At 41.9% G+C, this 23,136-nt stretch overlaps 1 pseudogene; it reads right to left on the reverse strand.

The window, feature by feature from the left end:
* Positions 1–378: 378 nt before the first annotated feature.
* On the reverse strand, positions 379–22,327 carry LOC132397629 (hsp90 co-chaperone Cdc37-like 1; annotated as a pseudogene).
* Between the last annotated feature and the right edge of the window lie 809 nt (positions 22,328–23,136).

Below are 23,136 nucleotides of genomic sequence, written 5' to 3' on the forward strand. Positions count from 1 at the left end.
GTCAGGAACTTGAACTTGACATCTATGAGAAACCCAGAGAGTAATGGAGAAGGGTAAACCTTCTCTCATTTACTATGGAATCTATCTAGTAGGCATCATGGTCTGAGTTCAGGTGGAAAGGTACAGAATATTGATCCATAAATCCTCTAATGTACTTTAAAACAGCTAGCATCAAAACAATTAAGCATCCAATTCATACTACCAAGAGCTGGATTCCAATAAAGCTTAGTTTTTTTTAAAAAAACATCCCTGATGAATAAAAGTGCGGCATTTGAACGAGCAAGTTGCCAGTTACATACAAAAATAGCTAACTTTTCTTCCACTGTAATGAAAATATTTTATGTACATTTCAAGTAGACAGCATTTGTGTTAAAAAATTTATGATATTTCCATTCTAGGTTCTTCATTTTATTCCTCTTAGGCTTTTTGAGTATTATTGGACCTCAGGCCAGTATCAATATAATGCTTCAGGTGTTATTCAACATCCTCTGGCAAAGTCTCAAACATCTCCACAGGTTACCAACAGAGAGAATCCAAGTGATTCTAATGTTGGGCTGCATAATGCAGTGGCTTTTGCATCTGCAAATACTCATACCCGTTGAATGAATATTGCTAGTTCACGGTAAAGTCCTCTTTGGCTATCCTTGCTTTTGTTTTGGTAAAAGTATCAAAGTAGCTCCTGTGACCTTGTTGAAGGCTTCTACCAAGTTCTGTGATCCATCTTCTAGGAACAATGACTCAAAAAGGCAACATATATCATTAAGGACCCCAAACACCCCAGGCTTCCAGGGCTTGCCCTCTTTTCATCCTACCATCAGGAAGAAGGTACAGAAGCCTGAAAGCACACACTCAATAATTCAGGAATAGCTTAATCCCCTCTGGAATCTGATTTCCAAATGGACATTGAACCCATGAATACTACCTCAATATTTTTTTGGTACTAGTTATTTAATTTACCTATTTAACTATTTAATATATATATATTCATACAATTTTTTTCTCTATTTCATGACATATGCTGATGATATTAAATCTGATTCTGTATTACGTAATGAAAGCCTGATGTGCTTCCTGGTCCACGTGCTTCCTCCTCTTCTCTATGAAGCATCAATACATCAAGTAATTATCACCTTCAAAATGAAGAAGGGGGACACCTCCCTCTCCCTTGCCAGGGAGAAAAAGAACCTATGGGCTGTCGAATTTCGAATGAAATGCAAAGCTTTTGGAGTAATTTTGGTCCATGTTTTTGCAATTGCTTAGCACATGATTGGGACCGGTGATTGTACCAATGCACATTCATTTGTGCTGGTGGGGGCAGGGGGATCGTTCCTTGCTGTCACTTATGCAGTGGAGGGGGTAGCTGGGGGGGGGGACTTTGGGGTTCTCACATTTAATTGTCATTCATTCTTTGGGGCACCTCTCTGTTTTCATGGATATTTTGCAAAGAGAAAGCATTTCAGGATATATATTATATACATTTCTCTGACATTAAACTTGACCTTTGAACCTTTGAACAAGGTAGGGATGGTCAAACAAGTACCTCTGATTATCAACACATCTCTTTAACATGCCAAAGTGCCTGACCTGTTGTTCAGATTTCTATACAAACATTGCATTTGTCAATATTTTTCCTCTACCTCTTTACATTTTATGCTTTTGTTGATCACACTCTTATTAAATCCTTTACTGACCTTATCAAATTCCACTAACTCATCCTCTCATTGCAGATCAGTTCTTCTGTTTGTCTCCATTCGTCCTCTTCCTTTTTCAGCTCCCAGTATTCAGAACGTGCTTTGACATGTTGCTGTTCCAAAGACTCAGAGTTGTGCAGCTCCAGATTGCAAAGTCTCTGCAAAGCTTCAACCATCTTCTACCAGCATTCCACCATCTTCTTCATCAACTCCTGCTCCTTGTGACAAACACTCTGTACTTTAAATTAGTGAGGGAGCAAGTGAAATCTGTACTGAGCGGTGATCATTAAAAGTAACAAGACTCATTGAGAGGGAGTCATACCTTGAAGTAGCAAAATAGTGAGTTGAGAGCTTTGCTGAGCTGTAGCCATTAAAAGAAGCAAGTTTTTTTGGGAGTGAGTTTTACTCTGGCCAATAAAAAGAAGTGAGATTCAAGTAGAATGGACATTATGGGAGCAGCCACTGAGAGAGTGGTCATTATTGTCATGGCCTCTTCCGGCACCTGGCTGTCTTACTCAGGAATTGGGCCATTAGCACCTTGTTAGTTCACAGTCTATTCCCAGGTTCAAAGAATTATGAACACTTGCATGCCATGGAACAGAGTAGTATAAGAGTCCTGAGACCACCACTAGCAGGTACTTGTATATGAGTACTTTGCTCCATGGTGTTTAGAATGATTACGCACAGCCTTGTTCCTGAATTATCTACTGAGACCAAGACTCTGACGAAACCCCCCTTGGAACCCTTCCCATGCTTGCTATGATGACAGTGTCTCCCTGTGCAGTCTCCATGCCTGTGTACTACACCTGGGTTTGACCCATAGCCACATCTGTGCAACAATCATTAGAATGGAGAACTAACAGAAGTTTTGGCTTGAGCCTTTGGTAAGAAAAGGTAGAGGCACAGGAGAGTATCAGGAAAGAACAAGCAAGAATTGTTCAATATGTATTGTATGTAACTGAAAAGATAACAAATCACAACAAGTAAATTAAGAGGTAATCAGGATCAGATTGTGTTGCAGCTGCATGATGTGGGAAATAGTAGACCCCATTGTGGCTCCTGGTGACCACATTTGCAGTAAGTGTTGGCTGCTTGAGGAATTCTGGCTCAAAGTTAATGCCAAACATGGTGATGCATGAAGAAGGGAGAAAGTTACTTGGACACTGTTTCAGAGGGCCATTTCAATCAGTGGTTAGGAACAAGACAGTAAGTGAGGCAGGTGGTGAGACAGCAGGTAGTACTGGAGGAGCCTCAGCTTGCCTGATAGGTCTGAGATTGTTGCTCACTATGAGGAAGAGATTGAGCCGTAGGATGGATAAGCAACTGAACTATGGCATTGTGGTTTGGGGATAATTCAAAAGGGGAGAAAGAAGAGAAATGTAGTTCTGATTAACTAATTTGGAAGGGGTATGGGAGCAGAATGATATGGCTGAGGATGGGCAGTTGGTAAACATATAGATTGTGTGTAGTGAGACTGTGAGGAGGGACAGGCATATGAAAGGGCAAAATTGCAGTCAGTAGGATGTGTTGAAGTGTAACATGGGGGCAAAGTTGAAAAGGATAATGAAACCAGACTGAAGATGTTATATTTGAATGCACATAGTATATGAAGTAAGGTAGATGATCTTGTAGTGCAGTTACAGATTGGCAGGCATGTTGTTGTGGCTTCAATGAGTCATGGCTAAAAGATGATCAATGTTGGGAGGTTGACATCCAAGGATCCACCCTTGTATTGAAAGAACAGGCAGGTAGGCATAAGGGGTAGGGTGGCTCTGTTGGTAAGTATAAATTCAAATCTTGAAAGAGGTGACAGGATTGGAAGATGTAGAATCCTGTTGGGTAAAGAAACATCAAGGATAAAATGACCCTGATAGGAATTATTTTGCAAGCCTTCAAAAGGATGTGGTATACAAATTACAACAAGAAATAGAAAAGGCATGTTAAAAGGGTGATGTTAAGGTAGACATTGGGGATTTAAAAATTCATTGATTGGGGGAAAAATAAGCTTGATGCTGGACCCCAAGAGAGGGAGCTTCCGGAACGTTGACAAGATGGCTTTTTGAGCAGCTTGAGGTTGAGCCCAATGAAGAAATTCAAATCTGGATAGGGTTTTGTGTAATGAACCAGATTTGATTAGGGAACCTAAGGAAAAGGGACACTAAGGCAGTGATTATATGATAGAGTATGATAGAATTGACTCTGAAGACTGAGAGAAAATGTAAAGATATATCAGTCTTACAATATAATAAAGGGAATTATAGAGGCATGAAAGAAGAGCAGTCCAAAGTTGATTAAAAGGGGACATGAGCAACAATGATAGATTACATCGAAGGCTGGAATTCAGAAGATGGAGGATAGATAATTCCCAAAGATGAAGAAGCATTCTAAAGGGATGCTTTAACAGCATAGAATGAAAAGAGGGCATATAAACATAGAAAAAAATAGTGGGAGGTTAGAGGATTTGGAGTTTTTAAAATCAACAGAAGACATCTAAAAATCCTTAAGGGAAAAGATGATATATGATTAAGCAATTAAATAAAAGAGAATACTGAAAGTATTTTCAAATATATAATGAGCAAAAGAGAGGCAAGACATCTGGAAAATTATGCTGGTTAGTTTGTAATGGACAGAAAATGGCAGATTTTGCATCAGTCTTCACCGTAGAAGTCACTCGCAGCATGCCAGAAGTTAGGTTGTGTAGGGAACAGAAGTGAATGTAATTGCTGTTACTGATGAAATAGTGCTTGGGATGCTGAAAGTTCTGAAGTTGTATAAGTTACCTGGACCAGATGGATTACACCCCAGGGTTCTGAAAGCGATTCCAGAATTAGAATCGGTTTTATTATCAATAGTATGTGACGTGAAATTTTTAACTTGGCAGCAGTTCAGTGCAATGCATAATCTAGCAGGGAAAAATAATAATAGTAATAAATAAAATAAAACATAATAAATAAATCAATTATGTATATTGAATAGCTTACTAAAAATGTGTGAAAACAGAAATACTGTATATTAAAAGACTGAGGTAGTGTCCAAAGCTTCAAAGTCCATTTAGGAAATGGATGGCAGAGGGGAAGAAGCTGTTCCTGAATCACTAATTATGTACCTTTAGGCTTCTGTAACTCCTACCTGATGGTAACGGTGAGGAAAGTGCATGCCCTGGATGCTAGGTGCTGGAATCACTTGATTCTGGAGTGATTCCTTAGGACTGGAAAACTGCAAATGGTGCTCTACTTTTTAAGAAGGGAAGGAGGTGAAAGAAAGGATATTAGAGGACAGTTAGTTTGATTTCCATGCTTGGGAAGATGGAGTTCATTATAAGGTTGAGGTTTTGGGGTACTTGGAGGCACATGATAAAGTAGGCCAAATGTTGCATGGTTCCCTTAAGGGAAGTTCTTGCTTGATAGATCTGTTGGAATTCTTTGAGGAAGTAACAGGCAAGAAGGACAAGTCTGTGGATGTTGTTTACTTGGATTTTCAGAAGGACTTTGACAAAGTGCTGTACATAAAGCTGTTTCACTTGATAAGAGCCTATGGTATTACAAGAAAGACACTAGGACCATTCTTTAAGGTTGTTATAGCTGGGAGAAATATTGGGGACAAGCTTCCATAAATTATTAAATATTCCTAATGGCATACTTATCAAATGCCTCTGATAACTATGTCTAGCTTCTGGCCTTCACATGTAGCTTGGCTACTAAACTTGTCAGAAACATTTCTATTAAGAGGAAGATAGTAAAAGTTGTGTTACAGGTGCCTTAAAACCATTTTCTTCAGGCAGATGGGGCTCATCAGCTGCAGTTGGCAACTCATCTAGGATAATGAAATCTCTAATTTCAAATCTCTGCTACCTTGAGGTGAAAACCCACTCATGGGGATGGCTTCAGGACTAAATGCCAAGGGAAGTCCAAAGCTGAAATTCCTATTGCTGTCCTACTTTGAGTTCAATGCTGACTGGCAACTCCTGCATTTGCAAACTGTCAGTCTCAGATGTTGCTTTGAATTTGTCAGCTATGTGGAGAGGGTGAGGGGGTATTTGTTACAAGGACAACAGCTTGCTCTCCATGTTGTACTGCCTTGGCTTATGCACTGTCTTGTGCATCATGTAAACAGCTGGGATTCAACATCCATAATTGACCTTGACCAATGGACGAGCCTCATACCAGCATGGTTAGAAGACCAGCTGACTAGTAGAAGACAACAAGTGAGAATAAAGATGGCTTTTTCTGATTGGCTGCCTGTGATAAGTGATATTCTGCAGAGTTCAGTGTTGGGACCACTTTACATGTTTTATATCAGTTATTTGGATGATCAAGTTGATGGTTTATTTTGGCCAAGTTTGTGGATGATATGAAGATAGGTGCAGCAACAAGTAGAGAAAAGGAAGCAGGGAGTCTGCAGAAGGATTTAGACAGATTAGGAAAGTAGGCAAAGAAGTGGCAGATGGAATATAATATAGGAAAGGTGTATGACTATGCACTGGTAGAGGGAATAAAGGCATAGACTGTTTTATAATTGTGGAGAATCTTCAAAAGTATGAAGTGCAAAGGGATTCCGGAGAATCCTGAAGAAGGACTCTAAAGGTTAACTTGCAGGTTGAGTTGGTGGTGAAGAAGGCAAATGCAATGTTAGCATTCATTTTGAGCAGACTACAACATAAGAACAAGGGTGCAATGTTGAGGCTTAATTGGTTTGACCACTCCTGGAGCATTGTGAGCTGTTTTGAGCCCTATATCTTAAAAAAAGATGTACTGGCATTGGAGAGGGTCCAGTGGAAGTTGAAGGAAATTATTCCAGGGATGAAAAGAATAATGTGTGGAGTATTTGATGACTCTGGGACTCAATGGTGTTTAGGAGAATGAGAGAGGATCTCATTGCAACTTAAATATTGAAAGGTCTGTCCAGAGTGGATGTAGAGAGAGCGTCTACAATAGTGAGTGAGTCTAGGACCAGAGGGCACAGCCTCAGGATAGAGGTCACCCATTTAAGACAGATAAGGAGGAATTTCCTAAGCCAGAGGGTTGTGAATATATGGATTCATTGCCACAAATGTCTGGAGACCAAGCCACTGAATATTTTCAAAGTGGAGTTTCATAGGTTTTTGATTAGTTAGTATGTCTAAGGTTAAGGGGTAAAGGCAAAAGAAGGAGATTGAAAGGGATAATAAATCAGCCTTGATAGAATGGTAGAGCAGCCTAATTCTGCTGCCTTATTGTCTTGTGATCTTATGATTGGGGATAATATTGTCAGAGGAATTGACACAATACTCTGCTGAAAAGGACTCTTGATCCTAAGGCTGTATTAGTGGCCTGGTGCCTGTGTTCAGAACATCTCCTCTGACTTCCAGAGGAATTTGGAGTGGTGACGGGGGCAGAAGATTCAGTTGTCATGATTTTGCGTACCAACAACATGGGGAGAACAAGGGAAGAGGTTCTTTTGAGGAAATTTGAGCAGCTGGAGGCTAAATTAAAATGCAGGATGAAAAAAGTAATAATCTCTGGGTAGTTATGAGTCGCATACAAATGTAAATAGGATGCAAGAGTTAACTGCATCTCTCATAGTTTGGTGGGGGAAACATTGGTGTCAGTATTGGGGAAGGAGAGAGCAGTTCCAATAGGATGGGCTCAATCCACCTGAAGTATACTGCAGCAGGGTCCTGGCAAATTGAATAACTATGGCTGTAGATCATTCTTTAAACTAAATAGTGGGGCGGAAAGGAGTTGAACAGATTGGAAAAATGATGATAAAGTAAGAGTGAAGGGAGAATGCAGGAGGGGTTATGGATGTCTCTAGAATAAGATAAAGCCAAAATATTCAGAAGTGGATAAGAATAGGGCAAAATTGAAAAGGGCGGTGCATGCAGGACTAAGTTATATGTGAGTGCACGCAATATACAGAATAAGGTAAATGATCTTGTAGTGCATTAGAAATTGGCAGGCATGAAGTCGTAGGCTTTACTAAGTTGTGAATCAAAGAAGATCACAGTTGGGCACTTGACACCCAACTGCTTGATTTAGAAAGACTGGCAGGAGGGCAAAGTGGTTCAGGATGACTGTTGGTAAACAAAAATGAAATCAAATCCTTAGAAAGTGGCAGCATAGGATCAGAAGGTCTAGAAACCTTGTGGGTTGATCTCAAACTATAAGGGTAAAAATCCCTGATCAGAGATATATACAGGTCTATGAACAGTAGCCAGCATGTGGGCTACAAATTACAGCAGGAGATAGAAAAGGAATGAAAAAAGGGCAATGTTACAATAGCCATGGGGTGTTTCAATATGTAGGTAGATTGGGGGGGGGGGGGAAATCAGTTTGATACTGCATGCCAAGAGAAAGCATTCATAGAGTGCCCTCAAGATAGCTTTAGAGCAGCTTGTGTAATGAACCAGATTTGATTAGGGAGCTTAAGGTAAAGGAACTTTTACAAATCAGTGAATTGAATTGACTTTATTTCTTACATCTTTCATATACATGAGGAGTAAAAATCTTTACCTTGCATCTCCATCTAAATGTGCAATGTGCAATTTATAGTAATTTATAATTAGCATGTAAAACAGGACAGTCAATATAACATAGAAATTGTATCAGCATGAATTAATCAGTCCGATGGCCTGGTGAAAGAAGCTGTCCCGAAGCCTAGTGGTCCTGACTTTTATGCTGCGGTACCATTTCCCAGAGGGTAGCAGCTGGAACAGTTTGTGGTTGGGGTGACTAGAGTCCCCAAAAATCCTTTGAGCCCTTTTTATGTACTTATCTTTGTAAATGTCCTGATTAGTGGAAGTTCACATCTACAGATGCACCAGGCTGTCTGCACTACTCTCTGCAGAGTCCTGCAATTGAGGGAAGTACAGTTCCCATACCAAGCAATGATGCAACCAGTCAGGATGCTCTCAGTTGTGCCCCTATAGAAAGTTAAGATTTGGGGGCCCATACCAAACTTCTTCAAACATCATAATGTAACCCTCATGTTCGGCTGGCATGCATTTGTCTAGGGGACAACAGCCTCAGGCCCAGCCAAACTTAGAAATCTTATTTGTGTGATGTGAAAATTACTAGTGAAATTTAAGCGACTACTAGACAGGTATATGGAGGAATTTAAGGTGGGGGGGTTATATGGGAAGCAGGGTTTAAAGGTTGGCACAACATTGTGGGCCGAAGGACCTGTACTGCGCTGTATTGTTCTGTTATGCCCGGTTACAAATCCAAACCACAACATATTAGAGTACACCATATGCAATTAAACAACTGAACTTTATAAATCTTAATCTTACTATAGGGCTAGTAAAGAAAATAAAAAGGAAAAGGGCCCATTTTGAAGAAAGTCCAATGTGCATGTTGGAGCTCAAATTTCTGTCCATTCGTTCACTACTGGCCTCCTCCAAGCATCACTGATCTCTGAACCCCTGCTCCAAGTCCACTCTGTCTGGCAGTCTACGAACTCTCTCCAATCACGTCTTCTCTCTTCATCTCTTACCGACAAAAGATCGCAAAATCCCTGCTCTAAGACCCATAAGAAAGAACAACATGCCTCTCATTGGATGGTGCACATTCTACAACCACGGTAATCTCTAGTCATAACCCAAACATTGCTGCTACAGAGAAACCATTACATTAGCAGTGAAACATTACAGGGGCTATTATATTAGCAGTGAAACCTTACAGCGTGTTACAATAATATGATAGAATTCACCCAGTAGTTTGAAAGGGAGAAGCTGAAATCAGATGTATCAATATTACAATGGAGTTGAAGGAATTACAGAGGCATGAAAGAGGAGCATCCTAAATTTGATTGGATGAAGACACTATCAAGGATGATGCAGACCAGCAATGGCTAGAGATCTTTGTGGCAATTCTGAAGGGTTAGGATACATGCATCCCAAAGAAGTATTCTAAAGGAGGATGAGACAACTGTGGCTAACAAGGGAAGTCAAAGACAGCATGAAAGCAAAGGGAATTGACATATAATGTTGCAAAAAACTAATGGGAAGCTAAATGATTGGGAAAATTTTGAAAACCAACAGAAAGCAACTAAAAAGCAGTAAGAAGAGTTAGGTGAAATATGAAGGTAAGCTACCCAATATAAAAGTGGATACCAAAAGTTTTTTTTTTCAGAAATGTAAGAGGTGACAGTGGATATTAGATCACTGGAAAATAATCCTGCGAAGATAGCAATGGGAGACAATGAAATGGCAAGCAAATTCAATAAATATTTTATATCAGTCTTCATGTGGATAATCCCAGCAGTATGCCAGAAATTCAAATATGTCAGGGAGCAGAAGTGAGTATGGAAAACACAAAGATAAGTGGAGTGGCAAGCTTTTTTTTTGAGGAAAAAGAGAATATGCAGAAGGACTTGGATAAATTAGGGGAATAAGCAAAGAAGTGGAATACAGTCTATAGAGTGTATGGTCTTATTTAGTAAGGATGTCAAATAGTATGGGGAGAAGGCAGGAGAATGGGGGTTGAGAGGAACAATAAATCAGCCATGATTGAATAGTGAAGCAGACTTGATGGGCTGGATGGCCTGATTTACTCCCATGACTTGTGGTTGTATAGTCTCAAATAATTTCCCATCCAAAGATATGGGATTTTTGTGTCAATCAGAATTAAGCTGATGCTGATTCAAAACAATTTAATAGAACATTAGGGAAAACATAATTCAATAAAATTTATAATTAAACAATAAAGGGATGCCTGGGATAATTTTTGTTTTAATTCCTTTATTTTCCAAGGAAATATCTGGCACACTATTGATTGCTCACAATCACTTAAATAAAATCCAATTCTGATAGTTGGCTGATCTGTCAGCCGAAATAAAACAATATAAATCTTATTTAAAATAACTTGTAGCTTGCAATAAATGAGTAAAAAATATTCATAAAATATAGTGAAAGTATCCTGTTTTCAAAAACAGAGTTCTATTATAATGCTTAGCTTGTGTACATCTTTATCTTCTCTGAAGCATTTTTCTTTATTTTTAGTTCCTGTAAACCAGTCCCTTCAAGAACATTGATAGCAAAAAGAAAAATGTTATTGGGGGAGATAGATGAGACCTAGCACATGCAACATTTTGTCAATAAATCAAGGAGTACACTTAATTTATACTTTAAATGAGGGACAATGAGTAGTGGCATTTTGCAGCAGTGGAGTGCAGCTATAATGCAATGGCTTCTCATCCATTGATTCTTTGTACCTTCAACATCAACTCTCCAGAATTATGGAGAATTGAGCACCTTCTGGAATTGCAATGCAGCACTATTAATTTGCACATAATTTCTTTGACATATTAAGTCCTACCCATTGACCAGCTTGCTGTTTCCTTCAATAAAAAAAGCAGAAAATATTAGAAACACTCGGACAATCAGACAGAATCTATGGAGATGAACGGACTTAATATTTCTTTCAAAATGTTATTGACATAAAAGGTTAACCATTTTTTGGTCTCTTTCATAGATATTGTCTTATCTCTTGAACATTTTTAGATTTTCAGTTTATTTTATTGTAGATTTTCCACAATCTGTAAATACTTGACGTTCAATTTTGTTCTCCCTGGTTGCTAGGATTCACACTAAATAAACATTCAGATACTGGATTTGATTGTCTGGTTGTAAATTACAATACTTGTTGCCATCAATCTATGGAGTTCTGGATGGAACATAGATATGTGCCAGAAACTGTATACAGCATATTAGTGATTCAGTCAGCACTCCTCGCTCAGAGTTGGAAGGCACTTGGTTCAAATTCACATAGAAGATTTTACATCGAGGAACCTTGGCAGATATTCAGCAGCTCGACACTTGGAGCTGCTCTTTTTAAAGGAGACAGTAAACTGAGCCCCAATCTGCCCCATAAAAGATCCTACAACACTATTTCATAGAGCAGTTGATGAGTTACTGTCACGATCCTCTTCAACAATATCCACTTTGTTGATCGTGGAATCTTGTTGCTCCTTGTATATGACAGCAGGCATGAAACTTCAGAATTAAGAATAACAGAAAATGATGAAAACCTTCAATACCTCAGGCAATATCTATGGAGAGAGGAGTCAAAATTCCAGGTTCTTATTTTGAACATAAGCTATTTTTATTGTAGAAAAGATAAAGATGTGATGGAATGGAATGGAATATTTTTGATTGGATAAGACCAAGTATGTTAAAGGATTTGAGTACAGGAGCAGGGAGGTTCTACTGCAGTTGTGCAAGGCCTTGGTGAGACCACACCTAGAATATTGTGTGTAGTTTTGGTCCCCTAATCTGAAGAAAGACATTCTTGCCATAGAGGGAGTACAGAGAAGGTTCACCAGATTGATTCCTGGGTTGGCAGGACTTTCATATGAAGAAAGACTGGATTGACTAGGCTTATACTCACTGGAATTTAGAAGATTGAGGGGAGATCTTATTGAAATGTATAAAACTCTAAAGGGTTTGGACAGGTTAGATGCAGGAAGATTGTTTCCAATGTTGGGGAAGTCCAGAACGAGGGGTCACATTTTAAGGATAATGGGGAAGCCTTTTAGGACTGAGATGAGGAAAAACTTCTTCACACAGAGTGATGAATCTGCAGAATTCTCTGCCACAGGGAACAGTTGAGGCTGGTCCATTGGCTATATTTAAGAGGAAGTTAGATATGACCCTTGTGGCTAAAGGGATCGGGGGTATGGAGAGAAAGCAGGTACAGGGTTCTGAGTTGGATGATCAGCCATGATCACACTGAATGGTAGTGCAGGCTCGAAGGGCTGAATGGCCTACTCCTGCACCTATTTTCTATGTTTCTATTGTGAGAGTTGGAGGGAGTTGTGCTTCTTTGTCATGTTATTTGTTGACATGTTAATGAGGCTCTGGAAAACACCCATTCGGTCAATACTGCATGCAGTTTTAGTTTGCAGTTTGAATGAATTATATTTTAGGCATTGTAAGGAAAATTTTTCAGGTCAATTTCAGGGATGAAGTAGTTAATGTATTAAGTAAGGTTAAGCAGGGTTAATCAGAACTGCTTGAGGTTTAAAACAAAGAAATGTAATCTTATCGAACCAAATGATTCTGAAGGGGACCAAAACAGTGGATGTTTGCCCTAATTGTCAGGGAATACAGAGGTTTGCCCCAAAAGCAGAACAATGGAGAAGAGTCCTAAATAACAAGTCAAGAGGGGTCACAAAAGAAGAGGGAACAGATACTTGGTATGACAAGTCAAAAAGGTAACTGAAGTCCAGGAACAACGGGGTAAGGCTGGCTGCTTTGAGTGAGCAAAGATTGTGGATGAGAACTGGGATTAATAGGCTGCAGGAGATGAGTTGAAAACAAGTGATAGGTGACTCCTTTCAGCTGGGTGGAGACTGGGAAGTACCTGTCAGTGCAGGCCTAACAGGAGCCCCCTCCTATTTCCAACATCCAATGGCTCAGGGTGATCTGGATGGGTCCAGCGGAACTCCTTGATGAGCAATGAATACAAGAGGCACCAACAGCAGTTAGCTTGGTGGTAATAAGCATGTATGGCAGCGAGGATAACCCTCCATTCCCTCTTTCAAGCATTCTGGCATCAGCAATCCAGGGCTCTGACAGATGGGACCTCCATTGTTGGTTCCTGCAAGATCCCAACAGTGTTTCAACTGTGCTATCCACCAAAGGGAAAGGTTATCCTTTCCCTAACTAATAGGTAGTTACACAAACTCAATGGTAAACAGGCTTATTGTCAAATCTACCAAGGTGCAGTGAGAAATTTGTTTTGCATGGCATCAATACAGATTATGTTATTACATTAGTGCATTGAGGTAGTACATAGGGAAACGATAACAGAATGCAGACCAAAGTACTATAGTTAGAGAAAGTGCAGTGCAGGCAGACAATAAGGTGCAAGATTATAATGAGGTAGATTGGGAGGTTAAGGGTCCATCTTATCGTACTTGGAGATCATTCAATTGCCTTATATTGGGTTGAATCACCTCTTCTCTGCGGCATGATCCTTTAATTTCAGCATTTTAGTGCATTGAAAAAACTGTACAGCGCTGCTCTGATGCCCTTTGGGGTTGTCCACATCCTTTGTACATTCTCCCTATGACCACATGGGATTTCCCCAGCTGCTCTATATAGATTTGTATCTTTGGTCATCGTGTCTACATGAGCATTAGAAACCTGAGTAGTGAGAATTAATGGGAATAAGAAATAATATGGGATCAATAAAGGATTTGAGTCAATTTCTGGCTGATAGTCAAAGAGGACTCAAAGGGCTGAATGGCCTGTTTTCAAACTGTATCGCTATCTTTACAATCCTTTGAGAATAGTGATAAAGCCTTATTCAATCAATAACAAATAACTGATTAATATTACCAGTTTATTTTTTAATAGGCGGAGCTTATTCTGTTCTGCATTAAGATATCATACAGAATGTTAGAATAAAGGCCTATAACCCAGTGAAGGTATCTGAAGATAGACAGTGAAGTCTTCCCTTTTAATTGTGGTTTGACTCTATATCGAGAGATTATGAATTGAATTTGCTAACTTCCAAAGCAAATCTCAAGGCATGCTTTATTTTCTAAATTTCTTTGAAGTACAGGAATCAGTACATGCACAGTAAACATCACCTCTGATAGATGACACCGTTGTTGGCTTCTCAGTGAAGTCAGCCAGCCAATTGCTGAAATGAATAGGATGGTTTTGTTGGTTCACTGAAACAGCTGGTCAGAGCATTCTATATTTTTTCATCCAGAGAAAATAATAGTGGAAGGGGTGAAATACAAAAGCTATCCCGCCCTCTGACATTTGAATTATTTGACAAATGAAGCATCAAATAGCTGAATTATTAGATATGATGCAGTCCGGGGGGGGGGGGGGGGGGGGTTGTTTCGATGCATAAATGGTAGTCATTGAGAGAAAGGAAATTGAACAAAGCAATACAACCGGGCTGTGAAAGAAACATCTTGTTGAAGAACTAAACTTGAAAGCAGTTAGAAGGAAATTACCTTCAAAGACTCTTCAGTTAAGAGGACAAATTAAAGCCCAGTCACAGAAAGTCAAACAGCAGCCATTCACTGATGAAACTTGCATACATTTAGTTAATTTGCTGCTTTCTTGTGAAAAGTTCTTTGGTATGTCTGTTGATATGATAGTTGTGCTTGTCTGTTTCTAACTCATCTCAAAACTATTGGTTACTAATAAAATAGAATTGGAGAGCTTGCTCATTTCCAGCCATTCTCATGCAACTACTATCGATCAAAACCTGATCAGGACTGGTGACTGAAGCTAAAGTCATGGAGGAAGCCAGTATTTTCCTTGAACATGGAAAAATTGAAACAAAATCCAGTTCCAAGTTTCCAATTTTCCTGAACTCCATTATTCAATCTCTCCAAACATATTTCTATCTATGCAACACCTCTTAACAAAGCCCTTATGAGAATATATTTTTATTAGAATTGAAGGCTAATGAAAATAGTGAAGAAGCTTATCTATATTGGTACTTAGTTATGAAACATTTTGATTTTATAATTCTCATCATGCTTTCAAGGCCTGTACCTCTCAATCTCTATCAACTCATTGAGCTGTACATCCAGCTCAGATTTCTGCAATTTTCTAATTGCTTTTTGGAGATGCCTGAATTGCTTCAGCTGCCAAGCATCAGTGGCAAAAGTGGGAAAAATGAGCAGTTTCAAACTCCTGGGAGTGCTCATCTCGTATAACTTCATGGCCCCAGAACATATTCTACACAATCAAGGAAGTGCACAATGCCTCTACTTTCTAAGGAGACTGAAAAAAGCAGGACTACGTACATCAAAACTCACATCATTCTACAGTTGTATAGAGAACATCCTAATATGCTGTATCACTGTGATACAAAAACTGCACTGCAGTGGACAGGAAGATACTACAACAGGTAGTCAAATCTACCCAACACATCACCAGCACAAGCTTACCCATTATCAAGGTTATATATGAAGTATTGTTGGGAAAGGACCAGTAACATCATAATGCATACCACCCACCCTTCTCATGGACTGTTTGTCCCACTGCTATAATGGAAGTGGCTGTATACCATCCATACTAGGACAATCAGCTCCATAAACAGTTACTTTCCCCAAGCAGTAAAGCTAATCAATTCCTCCACCCAGTGACCCTTCAGACACCCATAGAACCATAGAACACTACAGCACAGTACAGGCCCTTCAGCCCTCCATGTTGTGCTGACCCATATAATCATTAAAAAAAATGTGCTAAACCCACACTACCCCATAACCCTCCATTTTTCTTTCATCCATGTGTCTGTCCAAGAGGCTCTTAAATACCCCTAATGTTTTAGCCTCCACCACCATCCTTGGCAAGTCATTCCAGGCACTCACAACCCTCTGTGTGTGTGTGTGTGTGTGTGTGTGTGTGTGGGGGGGGGGGACTTACCCCTGATTCTCCCCTAAACTTCCCTCCCTTTGTACATATGCCCTCTGGTGTCTGCTATTGGTGTCCTGGGAAATGGGTACTGACTATCCACCCTATCTATGCCTCTCATAATCTTATAGACCTCTATCAATTCTCCTCTCATTCTTCTACACTCCAAAGAGAAGTCCCAGCTCTGCTAACCTTGCTTCATAGGACTTGTTCTCCAATCCAGGCAACATTCTGGTAAATAACCTCTGCACCCTCTCCATAGCTTCCACATCCTTCCTATAATGAGGTGACCAGAATTGAACACTATACTTAAGTGCGGTCTCACCAGAGATTTGTCAAGTTGCAACATGACCTCTCTACTCTTGAACTCACTCCCCCTGTTAATGAAGCCCAGCATCCCATAGGCCTTCTTAACTACCCTACCAACCTCTGCAGCGGCCTTGAGGGATGTATGGATTTGAACCCCAAGGTTCAAAACCCCACCACCATTACTTTATCACTTCCTGTCACTTACCTTATGTACTGCCACTCTGATGCCTAGTGTCAATTTATAAGCATATAATCAATATATGTATGCAAGCTATCAAAAACATTTATTTTTATAGTGTTTTATTATTGTGTTCTTTGTCTTATTGTGCTCTTTTGCTGCAATATGATCTGGAATAACGATAATTTCCTTCTCCTTTACACTTGTGTACTGGAAATGATATAAACCAATGTTGAAATGGAGACTGTAAGCTCTGGGCTATTCTTCCTAAACCTCTGCCTCACTGCATCTATATCTTCCATTTGGAGATTACTTCTAGTTCTACTTCTGAAGATACTTCCCTAATATCTCTTTAGATGGCTCCTGATATTCATTCTAGATGCTACTTGTGTCAGGAAATGCATAGGGGCTTGACCTTAAAGCAGAGCAACAGTGATGATTCAGTGATGAATGAAAATTTTAATAATAGACTGTGAAAATAGCAAGCCAAGAGTGGCCACAAAACAAAGAACAGATTCAAAACATACAGGTAACATGGTAACTGATGGTAGGAGCCATTGGTTGAGGCTTTCTGGTTCAATGGGTGAACAGGGACTGTGGATAAGAGATGGTTTTAAATAGATTGTAAGTCAAGAGTTGAAAACAAGTGGCAGCTGACTCCTGCTGGCTTGGTGGAGACTGGGAGGTGCCTGTCAGTTTGGGCCTGACAGGATCCCCTCACCCCCTCACTAGACCAGCACCCGATGGCCGAGGATCATCCGGATGGGTGCAGAGGAACTTTTCAATCAGTGATGGATCCAAGACTACCCCTCCAGGCCATACACTTCCAAGTCAACCAGGTTATGCACACCGCATCTATAATGATGTGAATCTATCAACCTGTAATCTGTACACTGGACTACCTTGCATCATCCTAGGCTCTGGAGGTGCAGGCTCAGGTGGTTTGAGTGGCCCATGGACAATGAGCTTGAGACAGGACATAGCAAAGGTAGGTGTGATGCTGAGGAATGGTGGCAGCTAGTGACGGTAAATGACTAGATTGATGCAATGAGTAATCTTGAAGGGACCAATGAGCCAGGGTGAGAACTAATGGGAGTCAATGCACAGGGTCTGATCTCATGGACAGCCAGAGAAGTCTGGGTGGGCACAACTGGCACTTGGCCTGGCAGAAGTAGGTATAGTTGGCAGTCAGAAAGACCCTCTGTGCCTTCCTGCAAGCATTATAACAACGGCAAATCAGGACCCTGGTGGATGGGACCTCCACTGTTAGCTCCTCTGTGAGAGCAACGGTGGTGGGAACCATGAAGCATTTAAAAAGGAGATATACCAGTGGCAGAGGAGGTGAGTACATTATGTGACATTTCCACATGGAACGGTTAGATGCAGTGCAACATTGCAGAAACTTCTCCACGTTTACTTTCTGACTAACCGTTGGTCTACGGCTGATAGCCAGAGGACAAGCACACTGAGGTAAGGAGGAGGGAGCTCATCAAAAGTGGGAGGTGATTTGTGGGCTCCGGTCTGAACAGGGTCATGAGGGAAACCATGGAAGTGAACCAAATGTCTTTGTTTGATGGAAGTTTAAGGAGGACTATGAAGTGGGCCACCTAAGAGAACCAGTCCATCACTGTCATGACCACTATGGCCCTATCAGAAAGTGGAAGTCCATGGCGATAGGGGCCATGGGTGTCAGAGGACCAAAAGGAGCCACTGGAGATTTGAGAGCTGCTGTTTGAGGAAATTGGACTGGGCATATTGAGGGTAGGCAGTGATGAACTAAAGTGCTTCTGTGATCATGACAGCATCACAGAAAATCCAGAGTTCATTTGTGTAGCAATAGCAGGAGCTCTGACAGAGATCTTTAAGATGTCATTAGAAACGGGGATTGTGCCGGAGGATTGGCGTATTGCTCATGTGGTTCCATTGTTTAAAAAGGGTTCTAGAAGTAAGCCTAGCAATTATAGACCTGTCAGTTTGACATCATTGGTGGGTAAATTAATGGGAAGTATTCTTAGAGATAGTATTAATAATTATCTGGATAGACAGGATCTGATTAGGAGTAGCCAGCATGGACTTGTGCGTGGAAGGCCATGTTTGACAAACCTTATTGAATTTTTTGAAGAAGTTAAGAGGAATGTTGACAAGGGTAAGGCAGTGGATGTAGTCTATAAGGACTTCAGCAAAGCCTTTGACAAAGTTCCACATGGAAGTTTAGTTAAGAAGGTTCAGTCGTTAGGTATTAATGCTGGAGTAATAAAATGGATTCAACAGTGGCTAGATGGGAGATGCCAGAGAGTAGTGGTGGATAATTGTTTATCGGGATGGAGGCCAGTGACTAGCGGGGTGCCTCAGGGATCTGTTTTGGGCCCAATGTTGTTTGTAATATACATAAATGATCTGGATGATGGGGTGGTAAATTGGATTAGTAAGTATGCCGATGATCCTAAGGTAGGAGGTGTTGTGGATAATGAGGTGGGTTTTCAAAGCTTGCAGGGAGATTTATGCCGGTTAGAAGAATGGGCTGAACGTTGGCAGAAGGAGTTTAATGCTGAGAAGTGTGAGGTTCTACATTTTGGCAGGAATAATCCAAATAGAACATACAGGGTAAATGGTAGGGCATTGAGGAATGCAGAGGAACAGAGAGATCTAGGAATAACAGTGCATGGTTCCTGAAGGTGGAGTCTCATGTAGGTAGGGTGGTGAAGAAGGCTTTGGGAACACTGGCCTTTATAAATCAAAGCATTGAGTATAGGAGTTGGGATGTAATGTTAAAATTGTACAAGGCATTGATAAGGCCGAATTTGGAATATTGTGTACAGTTCTGGTCACCGAATTATAGGAAAGATATCAATAAATTAGAGAGAGTGCAGAGATGATTTACTAGGATGTTACCTGGGTTTCAGCATTTAAGTTACAGAGAAAGGTTGAACAAGTTAGGTCTCTATTCATTGGAGCGTAGAAGGTTGAGGGGGGATTTGATCGAGGTAATAAAATTTTGAGAGAGATAGATAGAGTTGACGTGAATAGGCTGTTTCCATTGAGAGTAGGGGAGATTCAAACGAGAGGACATGATTTGAGAGTTAGGGGGCAGAAGTTTAAGGGAAACACGAGGGGGTATTTCTTTACTCAGAGAGTGATAGCTGTGTGGAATGAGCTTCCAGTAGAAGTAGTAGAGGCCAGTTCAGTTGTGTCATTTAAAGTAAAATTGGATAGGTATGTGGACAGGAAAGGAGTGGAGGGTTATGGGCTGAGTGCGGGTAGGTGGGACTAGGTGAGATTAAGAGTTCGGCACGGACTAGGAGGGCCGAGATGGCCTGTTTCCGTGCTGTGATTGTTATATGGTTATTATGCACCTGGAAGGCCAGAAAGGTGTGGGACTGGGGGGGTGGAATGCCTCAGAGCACACAGCCACCAGCACCCACATGTGGTAGTCAAGAGTGTCAGACAGAGCAGGCTCTTGATGTAGGGCATGGCAGATCTGGTTCTCAATATCCCAGATGAGCAGGGCAAGAATCTGGGAGGGTGGATTGATGGGCTGAAAGGTCATCTCCATTTTAGCTGGATTAAACTGCTGTGAAAGGACTTTCTGTTGGAGCTGAGTTGCTAGGAGATGAAGTTGAATTCCTTCCAGAGGAGGACCCAACGAGCTGACTTGGGTTGAGCTGGCAGATCTGTTGTATGGATGAGAGGTTCAGATGGTCAGTCCAGATCAGGAAGGGGTCAATGTTTCCAATCAGTCTGTGTCTCTATTCCTCCAAGCCCTATTTAACAGTGAGTAATTCCCTATTTCCTACTCCATAATGGTGCTGAGCAAAGTTGAACTTGGCAAGAAGGCAGCACAAGGGTGTATTTTCCTGTCCGGTCCTGGCTGGAAGAGGTCTGGAAGGGTTTTGATGGTGGTGAATGTCTCACGAGAATCTCAAAACCATGGCCCACAACAACAGACCTGGTTATCCATAAGGAAGGTGATTTGGTGTGGGATGGGAGAGGAGTAGTGTTTTGACATAGGTCCTGAAGGAGTGGTTGTAGAAGTTAGAGAAGCCCAAGAAGAGCCATAGCTGCTTTAGCAATGATTCACCCTTTCGCTGTGTCTGTGGTTATGCCTTGGAGTGGAAGAACATAACCCAAGAAGGAAATGACAGGGGTATGGAGCGAGCATCTCTCTAACTTGTAGTAAAGTTGGTTTTTGAGGAGACACTGAAGAATTGAAAAGATTTAACAGATGTAGTCTTGGGGATCCTTGGAGAAGATGAGGATGTCATTGAAGAAGAGGAACTCTTACCTGTGTAGCATGTCTTGAAAGATCTTGTTAACTTAGGCTTGGAAAATGGCTGGACTGTTGGAAAGTCTAAAAGGCATCACCAAGTATTTGTAGTGGCCAGTGGGTATTATGAACTCTGTTTTCAACTCATCCTCCTGGAATCCAGTTTGGTGTAGATCTGGGCCCTCCATATTAAGGAGAAAGGGTAACGATTCTTAATGGTGATTTTGTTGAGTCCGCAGTAGTCATTGCAGGAAGAAAGATTGCCACCTTTCTTTTTGACAAAGATTAATCTTGCACCATTTGGAGACTGGGCTGGTCAAGTGAAACTGCTGTAAAGCTTCACCAATTTAGTTACCTGTGGCTTGGGTGTCAGGATGGGAAAGGGAGAACAGATCTTTCCTCATTTCCTACTACATAATGGTGCTGAGTAAAGTTGAACTTTCCATGGAGGCAGCACATGGGTGAATCTTCCTGTCCGGTCCTGGCTGGGAGAGGTCTGGGAGGGTTTGGATGGTGGCAAATGTTTCATGAGCACCTCATGAGAGGGAAGGTACCTGGGAGGAGGTTGATCATACAATCTTTGAGGTGACAGAGTGTTGGCCTCCCTTTTACTGAAGGTGATGGCTAAATCATGGTATTCGTGTGGGAGATTGGTGGTCAAGGCCTCACTCCATCTGTGGATTTATGGTGCAAGGTCAACTGAGGTTGCAGGCGGGTGGTTCTTGTGGTAAACTATGTATACCTGTCTGGACACGCCCCTCTGCTGACTGCTCCTGTGACTCCTCCCACAGACCCCTGTATAAAGGCGATTGGGGCACTGCTCCTCCCTCAGTCTCTGAGATGTCGTGCTCCCTTTTTGCTGTTAATAAAAGCCTATCGTTCACGTCCAGTCTCCAAGAGTTATTGATGGTGCGTCAATTTTATTAACAGCAATTTTAAAACATGGAGAGCATTTTACGACCCGACAGATTGGATCTCGACCCACAATCCCAGGAAGCCAGCGACAATTTCGAACTCTGGCTAGCATGCTTCAAATCGTACCTGGAGGAAATTCATGTGACTGATCCTGCCACGATGCACAGGATTCTCCTCTCCAGGGTCAGTCTAAGAGACTACTCCATGATCAGGGACCAAACGGACTACCAGGGCGTGATGGATGCCCTCAAAAGACAATACTGGCGGCCGGTGAACACCATCTGTGCAAGATGTTGCTTGGCGACACAGCAGCAGTGGGCCAGAGAGTTGAGCGCTGAGTTTGTTCGGGCTCTACGGACACTCGTGCGGGCCTGCGATTGCAGGGGATTAATGGCGGAACAGCATGCGGAGCTCCTGGTATGAGACGCCTTCGTTACAGGGATTAGGTCAGTGTACATGCGCCAGCGGATGCTGGAACATGCCGATCTTACCTTACATTCGGCAATCACGCTAGCCGACACGCTGGAGGCCATTCTGCCCGACACTGTCCAGGCGCGTGATCTCCCGCCAGCCTCATGGACACTGCAGACCCCGCAACCCATCGGCGAATTGACCATGGCTGCTGCCAGTCGCAAGTCCGCGCAGTGTTACTTCTGCAGACTCGAAAAGCACCCCTGAAAACGCTGCCCGGCCAGAGAAGCTATCCGCTTCAGCTGTGGAAAGAAGGGCCACTTTGCCAAGGCCTGTTGGTCCAAGCCACGAGTGGGGCTGAGCAGCGCCGCGTGCGAGGCATGGGAGTCACCATCTTGCCTCCCCGCCACGTGTGAGGCATGGGGCTGGCCATCTTGGCTGGCATCACCTCGCACCACCTCTGACCCACGAATGCTTACTGGGCACCAAGATGGTGATTCAACTCTGGACTCTGTGACCCTTGACCAATGTGCTCCACACCAGCTCGCAAGGTCAATGATGGACATCCTGGTGGAGGGGCACAGGACTAGCTGCCTGATTGACACGGGAAGCACTGAGAGTTTTATTAACCCGGACACGGTGCACCGCTGTGGATTCATGACACAGCCAGTAAGCCAGAGGGTCGCCATGGCTTCTGGGTCACATACAACAGACATCCGGGGAGTTTGTGTAGTGACACTAGTGGTGCAGGGTACAGAGTATGGGGACTTTGCGTTACTGGTCATGCTGCAGCTATGTGCCCCTGTGCTATTGGGGCTTGACTTCCAGAGCCACTTGAAAAGTGTGACAATGGAGTATGACAGGCCCCTCCCACCAATCACTGTCAGAAATCCTCAGTTTTGTGGGGTTTCATCATATACCCCGCTACTGACCACACACACCGACCCGCACATCCCACCCAACACCATGCCAACAGCCGTGCTACTGACACCATTTGCAG

The sequence above is a fragment of the Hypanus sabinus genome, chromosome 8 (assembly GCF_030144855.1).
Source record: "Hypanus sabinus isolate sHypSab1 chromosome 8, sHypSab1.hap1, whole genome shotgun sequence".
Taxonomy (NCBI): Eukaryota; Metazoa; Chordata; class Chondrichthyes; order Myliobatiformes; family Dasyatidae; genus Hypanus; species Hypanus sabinus.